The following is a 10,101-nucleotide window of genomic DNA, read 5'->3' as shown; positions in this document are numbered from 1 at the left end:
CTCCGTGAATTTTAAAATAACTAAATTCATGGAGGAGTGCCACAAAGTCACATTCAGCTGCCTTCTTATGCTGGAAGGATGAATCTCAAATTTTAAACCATTTGGTGCCTGTGCTGCTACTGGCAGACAAATGCTCTGTCCTTCATTCCTGGTGCCCAGTGATATCTTGATGTTCTCTGCAGCCCAATTGGCTAATACAGTGCCTTAGCCAAACTGCAAGGACATACACCCAACACCATGAGGGTCAAAGCCAATGGCTGGACTGCTCTCCTAACACTGGAAGAACCTGGATTCAAATCCAGTCTCCAGATGTCAAGATCCCTCTCACCTTCAGCATAATGTTCTCTTGTGAAAAGGTTGTCCATCTGCTGTATCTCCATTCTTTCTGTAAGAAAGGAGGTCGTTTGGTATTATTTACATAAGAAGGTTCCTTTCCACCTGAGTGGAGAAATGCACTTAGTTCCCAAGAGTCCCCTGCTTAACACTTCCAGCATGTTAGCCTAACTGTTTTTCCATTCCAAATATAGATCTTGGTGTGATTTATTCCTTATTGCTTTATTCTGCCTTTGTGCTAATCTGGGCCGAGCCTCAGAGAGAGTTTTTTTAGGCTGGCTATTGCCAAGGTCCTTGAATGAGACCATGAAGAACAGCAACAGGAACTTCCCAGAACACTGTCCTGTGAGCGGGTAAGTTTAAAAATTATTACTAGCATAAGTATATGGTATGATATCAGTAGCAAGAGAAAATGAGGAATTGCAGGGGTTTATTTTTCCTTTTCCCCACCAGAATGAGTATTATATTTGAGATCAGATGCAACTCCAAACAATGAGGGAAAAAAGTGCTTATACAGATGCAACTAATGCATCTCATTTTTTCTAACTTGGGAAGGGGTGGACCACACATATGACTTTCACAGTTTTCCCTGTATTAAGATATGACTGTCAGAGATATGACATTCCATATTACTTTGACCAAAATCATTAGGCTGTCTTTTTACTGGATGGACACAGACAGGCTTTTCAAATTCATATAACAGAACTTGGGAGGGATTATTGTCTTGTGCAGTGAGAAGAGTTGCAGGAGTTTTAGAATCTTGGGCATTTAAGGGGAAGGTCAAGAGTTGCTTGCAAAGTGAAAGAAAAATACAAAGGAGAGACAATTTAAGATCACAGACACACTGAGGAAAAAGGAAAGGTTTTCTGCTACTGGGTAAAAAAAGGGAACTCTAGGGAACTCAGAAAGAGCATGTGAATGCTTAAAAGAGGAACCAGAGCAAACTCTGGGAGTGAAGGAAGCTGCATGCAATGGAGATGAGGGACAGGAGCAGAGTTACCTAGTGTGAGAGTCAGAGGTGTGCTGTGGGCAGGGACAGCTCTAGCTTAGATGAAACTGGGGGGATACAAGCAGGGCCATGAGCAGCACCCGCACATCCTTCCCACCTGTTGCGCACATAGCTTGAGAGAGGGAGGGTAATGGCACCTGGGCACTCAGAAAGAGTTATATGTTTATCTAAAAAGTGGAAAACAGGGCTGAGACAACAAAAAGATACCCTTCCTGTCCCTGTCATGTCTACATTGAGCCCTGCTCATCTTCTGCCTCCTTTTGAATTTTTTTCCATTCTGCCCCTTTAAAAACTCACAGAATCCTCTCTGAAGCTGAACTGGCTGTGGGAAACTGAGATATTATAGAAACCCCTCGGTGCCAATTTATTAATGTTACTGAAACTTGTCTACACTCAGAATAGATATATTGCTACAAGGGAGGCCTTCATGCAGCCAGAATCAGTACTCATGGCTCTGCTGAGATGTAATCTACTGCTAAAAGCACTGCTTAAACAAATGTTTGCATTGTAGGGCAGGTCCCCCCTGCCGGCCACTACAGCAGTCCAAAAAGCAGCACTTTCAATCCTGATACCCAGGGGCAGATCTGGAAAATTATCAGCTTGGCAGTATTTAGTCATGGTTTTCTCAAGGCCAGCCTAACCCCGCTTGTGGTGCAATACAGCCAAAGGGTGACATGCCCATCCGTGTCACCGTGCCACTGTGTGCTGCTGCATGCCCAGCCACCACCCACTGCCCAGCTGGTGCAGCACAGGAGTGCCAGCACTAAAGGGTGCTGGGCACAGGAGTGGGGGCATGGTACTGGTGGTCATTTGGCAGCATACCAATGGCTCTTTCAGCTGTGACAGGACTTCTGAAGAAGCCCAGGATGAGGAGAAAGTGGCTGTATCATTCAGTCTCTCTCAGGGCTGGGCAGGCGGACATGGAATTGTCTCAGGCACAAAGTGACTACTCAGGAGCTTTGTTTTACAAATGAAAACTACTTTAAACTTCCCCATTGGTAGTCCCTGACATCTTGGAACCATGAGTTAGTGACAAATGCAAAACCAAAGCTCACTGAAGGAAAAGAAATGTCCCAGTAGTGGCCAGAAAGATTATAAGAATTAAAGAGTCTCATGCATGGAAACATCTTGTCAGTTTTTTAATGATCCCATGAGAAAGAACAGGGCTTTATTAAAATTGGTTCTTTATAGCAAAACAGTTTATCCTCTGATTATTTCTCTTTAGGACTCTCTGAGTTAAGCAGAGATTGTAAATTCACTGCAGAGATCAACATCTATTCTGGAAATGGATGCTCATGTTCACAAACTGATGTGTAGGATCAGGGCCTCTTTTTAAACTTGTCTCAGTTCTCTCACACAGTGAAACTTTTGCAGTTTCATTCCAAGCACTTTGATGTCTCCTCATTGATTTCTTGAATTTAGGACTAAAAGCGGTCATTAGATGTGTACTTGAATTCTTGACTATAGAAGACCTGCCTATATATGACTTGAACTCCATAAAATGAATATGACTATTATACATCTTCCAGAAAAAAAAAAATCTATGCTTAATCTGAAGTTGGCAAGACAGCAAACTCTTCCTTCCCTTAATAGCCTCTTTCAATCAATCCCCACCTTCCTTAAAAGTCTCCTCTTGTTCCTACCTTCTCTTGCTTAAAAAAAAAAATACTTTAAAACAATTGACTCTTATCCTATCACAGGAGGCTCTCCTAATGTTATTTTTTATACCTCTACAATGCCATTATCTGCTTGTTCTCAGCCCTAGGTGTGCTTGGATGGGTAGAGACACATAGGCAGTAGGAGGTTTGTAAGTTGAAATATGTCTTTCCTTAGGCAAACTACTGTAATTGGAAATGGCTGACAAGTCCTTCTTTGGTCTGAAATAGAAGCAGCAAGCTTTAAAATTAAATGCAAGTTGAAAACAATTATCCAGAGCACAGGAGGAATTCAGAAGTCCTTATGCATGTGGGAAGGGCACTTTTTCATATGGTTTATTTTCTTTTAAATATGGGAAAAATATGGAGCGAAGTAGAGTTATGTTACTGCAGCCCTCCCCAGCAGCCATGCAATGCCAGAGATGAGGAAAGCCTCTACCCTGGGCAAGCCCACAGCCGGCTGTGCAGCTGGGATTTGTCATAACGTCAAACAAAACGCAACCGCACGCCTCTCAAACGCATTCCACGGGGACCGGCAGCTCTCCGGGGCACAGCCACATCCACGCAGGGTGGCTTGCAGGGGAAATAGCTGGCAGGCTTTGTCCAGGGCACACTGCTGAAGAGCCGACGTGCCATGCTGCTACAGGCATCTCTCGTGCAGCACGCTAGTATAGGATTACTGCTACATGCTCATTCTGTCTCTGTTCCTCCTGCAGCAGCCTCGGGATCATGACCAAAGCGACAGAGACAACACAGAAAGGGAGGATTTGGGAGGGCTTGATGGGTAGAAGGGTAATGGGTTCAGCATGTGAAAAGTCAGACTTCCAGAAGTGCTTTTGAAAATCTTCTCCACCATATCCAATGCTGCAAATCATGTGCTCATGAGGAGCTTTTATTTAAGTCCACTGCAGTCAGTTATTTTCAGTCATAAATATGTGTAAGATTGCTGTCACAGTAGCCAGCACCACAGGAGAGAGGTTGGTCATTATGATCTTAAGTATCTTAGGTAAAATATGTAAAGCAAGGTAAAATCAATACCAATAATTAAACATTCACATCAAGAATATATAAACAGTAGTCTGTGGTCTTTATTCAGTAGAAAAAGCAAAAGGTAAATTAACATACTGATAAAAATAAGACACTGTTAGCAGGTCTGCTTTCCCAATGAAATCAGAACTGAGAAGCTTTAATTCTCTGAAGTACTTATTTGTTGTTGTTTCTTATTTTATTTTTATTTTATTACCCTTCTCCAGCTGTCACAATTCATAACAGGCTTCGAGAAAGTCAAGTGTAACTAAAGGCACTGCCTGAATTATCTCTGTTGTTCTTGCTGTCAGTATGACACTCTTCACTAGAATTTTATCTGACACAACCTGTGGAATAGACAAAGGCAATCTCTAGCACTGAAGTTCTCTGACAGGAAGTATCCAGCAGAAACTGTAAATAAACAAAAGAGAAATATTGTCCTGTTAATTTATCCTACCAGAATCCAGTTAATTTTGCTCCTAGATGGATTTTATTTTGCATGAAGGAGAAAGATTTGTCTACTGCAAACAGACTTGTGATAGAATCTTTACCTGCTGTGACTGAAGATACTGAGAGGGCATATAATCCAAGGTAGTATTTTTGTTGCAGCACAAAACACAACTGGAAATGGCAAATGATTCTCTGTGAGCTCTTACTGTGCAAAAGTGACTTGACCAGACATGTAAAAATATGGTACAACAATAATAGTAAGTAACTCTCTCCATTGGGTTTTTTTTTCATAGTTGTATTAACCTAAAAAGTTATTAACCATAAAAGTTTCATTAACAAGCCAAGGCAAGATTGATCTGCTGTCCATCATTACCTCCAATAGCCTCCAAATTATAATCTTCAAATTTAGCTTCACTGCCAGAGAAATTGCTTGCAAAATTTCTGCAGATTAATATTAGAAGTGAGATGGATTCCAGAGCTGACCTATTTCTCCTTCTCTTGACTGTTAGGGAAACTAAAGTCTGAACTTAGAATCTGTTCACTTGACTGAATCAAAGCCACTGAACATGATCTGCTTGGGAAGCTTGGATATGGATGAAGATTCTGGCTCAGACTCTTTCCTCAAAAAACTGACTACCAAGTAATTGTGAAAAATCCTCCATTTTCTCTTATTCATTCCAGCAAAATACACTTTAACAATCAAAAGTAATGCTTTATAACTACACATTATTGAAAGGCTTACTCCTATAAACAAGTCAGGGAATATAATTGTTTTACTTTATAACGGATGTCTACTTTCTAATACCATTGAATGAGATATTACTTTCCTGAAAAATTGTTCTCTAATTCTAGCTTGTACTTATTATCAAAAGAAGATGAAATCAGTTGTCATAAAATTGTGTCCTTAGATGTCACCTACCTTACACTTCAAGGAGATGCAATGACTCCTGTTAGAACTTCACAGTGTAAAGCAGCCAAGATACTGCTGTGTCCCAAACCTTAATGCATCTGTGTCAGGAGGGTGCCTAGAAATTTCCAGGTTCTAGAGAGCTGCTGTTCCCCTTCACAGTGTCTCAATCCCTGCTGAATATTTAGTTTCTAGTCAGAAAGAAGAATAGCTGACACCAGCCATGGCTCTAAACCAGATGTGATTGTGGCTTGCTAAGATGTATGTTGTGCAAGGTTTTAGCACAGTGTTCTGAAGGCATTTTTAGAGAAGGAGGAAGGTAGAAGCCAGAAACACGTTATAAAAAGCACAATAAATAAGTGTACCACTCTCAAACAGGGAAAGAAATGTCCCAGTCCCCTGCAAATGCACTCCTTAGTAAGCAAGGCTGGATCACTCCTCTCTGTGTAGAAAGAGAGCATGAAAGCAGCTATTTTACGTTGTTCCATTGTTAATAGCAAAGGCAGGAAAGAAGTGATTAAAGTCTTCCCAAATCCATAAGCTGCCTGAAAAAGTGGAGTGGCTAAGGGGGGAATCATCACTGTCAAACACAATCCCAGACAGGTAGGGAAAAACTGGTGTTAGCCCCTCACACATGCACATGGGCACATGTGCACACCAGGATCCACCTCAGAGCCAGCCTGAGCACTGATTTTTAGGACTACTAATATTTTTTAATAGAAAATTTTTAGTATAGGTAAATTTGGTCATTTACTTTGGAAAAGAAAATCCTTTGGAATAAAATAAGCAATGCCAGCACTAAATATGAGGTACTGGTAATACAGTGACACTTATCTTAGATAACCAGCCAAAGGACTGACAGTGAGCTGTGCTGCTTGCTCCTGCTATTCAACAGAGCTGAGTGAATAACTGAATTTTTGTCTGAACTCCTAAATAAAGCACTGCCAAAAAGGGGAGGAGAGTGAGAAAGGACAATATTTTGCTCTAAATGAAATAGATTTTTAGGAGATTCCTGCTAAACTGAAAAACTGAAAATATTTCCATTACAGTTTAGGTCTTTTGAACAGGGCATTTGAAATAAAAGGCAGTGCTTTGGCACCATGCATAAACGTGCCTTTTTTTTTCCTTAGTTCCATAGAAGTTAAGGGAGCAGCATGCATACTGAACTATATTAGGAAAATTTATAGGGGAGATTGGCATCCCAATAGAAAAAAAAAAGGGGAGGTGCTCACTGTGAGCATCTCAGACTCAGTTCCTGTCCTTCATTGAAGGAATGAGAACATCAGAATTTCCCTGCTGTGTATAGGCACAGTGTGGTAGAATTCTCCATAACCAAGGGGAGCTGCTCTAAAAATCACCACCTTTCTAAACATTGGTACCATGAAGCTGGATACCAAAGAAACTGTTTGAATAAAGCTGTTTAGCAAACTCAGATTAACAGCCGCAGAGTGACTGAAACACCCTTTGTCTGGTTTATTGCTAATAAAAGGAGACCCCACCCAAGATGGCAGCATCTCCACAGGTGTTGTGAGATGATCTCTTCAGGTGGGTACCACCAAGTACAAACCATTATCTGAGCTGTATTTGTTACACATCTCTTACAAATGATACTAACTCCAGTATGTTTAGTGCAACTCAGAAGGCCCAAGGAATAATTTTTTTGGAGGCAGCTGCAGAGGCAAGCACAGTGTGTCTCACCTGGCAGTAGGTTGGTGCACTTGCACACTCCTCTGTGCTTTGTCTGACCAGCCTATGTTCCCCAGGCTTCCACTCTTTTCCATCTCCTCTGCCCCTCTCACAGTGTTAGTGTAACATGAGAAAAGTATTTTTAAAAGCCAGCATTGAATTTGAGACTTTATTTCGGTGCTTGTTTCCAGGCATCATGGTGATAATACAGCAGGAAAGAGACTTACATTTGTTTTTTGACTAGCTCTTGCTGAAAATTTTTTTCAGAACTGTTGCTTGTGCTGTGTAGGGGTCAATCAGCTAGACAGTAAAGATTTTATGTTGGCCTCAAATGAAGCAGTGGCTCATTTTTAATTATATGAATGTAAAATAGCTTCAGTATGCCACATTTGATTTGTAAATGTAGTGAGTGAAAAAAAGTAAGCTCAATACTAAAATTAATCAACTTATTTTATTTGTTGATATTTATCAACTTTATTCCAGTCAAATTCATTCAAGAATTATTTTCTTTGGACAGCAGTTAAATTTGGTATAGAAATACTTCCCATAATACAGTCAAATATAAAGGGAGTTTTAGCAATATATCTCTTATATGTATAGACATATACATAAAACACATATCCAAAGGATGTACATATACATATACACACATGCATATACATGGATAGATAGATAGATAGATAGATAGATAGATAGATAGATAGATAGATGATAGATATGACTGCAGAAATACATAAAATTTGAGGAAAATTCTTACTGAACCTTAACAAATGCACTTTAATACAAATATAATTGCATCTACACTGGTCAGCTTTGAATACAAAATGTACTTTCTAACATGGATCTCCCTTCTTGCCAATTAAAATGGGAAATCTTCTTTTGAAGAGTATTAATTTACATCCCAAGTTGCTAAGCTACAGAACAGAAGGGTACTGTTATGCATATCTTGTTTTTAGAGGCCACACCTCTCTATTCAAGGACACCAGCTCATATTGGTTTAGTTGTTACATTTGAGAGCAAGTATTTTACAGAAGCTCTTGAAATTCTACTCAAATTGTGAGAATTTTGCTATTAAAAGAAAAAAGAAGATAAATTTTATCCACAATCTATATTGTATGTTGACTATAACCTCGTTTATAACCTCATTTCATTCTGAAATGCAACAGTAGAAAAACAGAAGTATCTTTTGCCAATTTTTTTTTTTTTTTCCTACACAGGCTGGTTTTGCCATACTGGTCCTACTCTTTTCCTTTCCCTCAAGCATTTCTGCCACAGTTCACTCCTAGGGAATGGTTGACCCAGTGGACTGTAGTTTTAACTCCTGCTGCCTCTTCTGAAGGGAGCCAAAAGTGCAATTCTACTCTATTAGCATCTCTATTAGCCAGCCCTATAGGAGAAAAACTTGAGATACTTGTGGTTTTAAAAATAAAGCTCAGCTACAGTCCTTATAGGATGGTTATGCAGCCAGACAGGTTTTAGTGTCTATATCATTCAGAGCCACAACAATCTATAGGAATCCTCCCTAGGGTAGGTTTTGCCCATAACCTACAGGAAATATATCTGCATAAATGAGGATTAGCAGAACTCGCTCTGACACAGTAGCACCAATTTAATCTAGAATCTGCAGGATGATAGAGTGTCATTCACTTTCATTTTGCTGCTTGCAATGAGACAGACATATAATTTGTAGGCTAGAGGTAGATTATTCCCCAGCTCAGAGGGAGGCAAAGTCAGCCTGGCTTTCTACAATAAAATAATAGATTGTGTGTACCAGATCCCTTGGTACCTAGTAACAGAGCTCCTGGATCTGTGGTCCACACACCACTGATGGCTGCAGAATATCTGCAAGGGTGATGGCCGCAGAACTGTGTCTCAGGGTGCTGCTGTAAGTCTGTGTTTCCAGCTGCTAAACAGCAGGAGAAAACTGAAAAATGCATATGAGATTTCTTTGTGCTTTATTTTCACTTGTTTTACTTGCTAAAGAAGCAGTAGGTGATGAAAAGGACAGGATGAAAAGTCATGTGTATGGCTGCGAAAGAGAGAAAAATACAGCTGGGCATCTCCAATGAGGTACAGTCCAGTTTATAAAAAAATATTTAAAAGTTTTGGGCTGAGTGCCCTAGAGCAACACAGACCCAGATTCTTTGCAAAGAGGAACTGATTGCTAAAAGCTCTCCAGAGTACTTATTTTCATTCCTTTCAGTTAGCATTGGCAAAGATTAAGACATTTCATCAAGAGGAATGATCTCTTATAAGTCCTTCTTTCTTAAATCTTTTTTCCTTCTTTACTGATGTGAGGATTGGCACCAATTTAAGCAACTTCTTTCATCTCTGAATATGGACTTCCTTAAATTGGTTTAACAATTTAATCCATTTAGCTGAAGTCCATTCCAGTCAAATTCATTCAAGAATTGCATGGAACAGACCCTGAGTGTTTCACCCGAACCACTTCTCCATTAGCAATTTCAGTTAGAAAGCTCATAGCTGATCCTTTTTTTGGTAACATGCCCTGACACCCTCAGCTGACTCCAGCACAGCTTAGGGGGTCATTTGAGTTGGTTTCCAGTGAGACAAAACCCCATGTCTTGGAGATTGACTGTGTCTCTACAGGTACGCTGGCTTTATTTATACCTACATGAAAGGTGTTAAAACAGAGGCAATCACATGTGGCCTCCACAAAATCTCTGTAGCATGATGCCTACACATCACAACAATACCACTAAGTCATCTTTCTTCAGAGCTGTCTGCAAATATCAACAATACTGCCCGGATTTTGTTTGTTTGGGTTTTTTTTTCCAATGAATTGTTCAAGTAGTAGCAAAGATGACTGTCAGCCTGGTGTTTTGCCTATGTTATAAGGAAAGTAAGAGAACAGAATTTATAGGTCTGCTAACATTTTGCCCAGTTGGGCAGCAGCACTCTGTGAGCTTTGCTGGGTGCTGAGGCATGTGGGAAAGCCCATGGTCACTGATATAGCAAGGGACCAAGCTGACCCTTTGGCTCTTCCCATCTGCCCCTTACAGCCTGCAAATTAC

The sequence above is a fragment of the Lonchura striata genome, chromosome 3 (assembly GCF_050655825.1).
Source record: "Lonchura striata isolate lonStrDom1 chromosome 3, ASM5065582v1, whole genome shotgun sequence".
In the NCBI taxonomy this organism is placed as follows: Eukaryota; Metazoa; Chordata; class Aves; order Passeriformes; family Estrildidae; genus Lonchura; species Lonchura striata.
The sequence above is the reverse complement of the archived record's forward strand: the minus strand, read 5'-3'. Positions refer to the sequence as shown.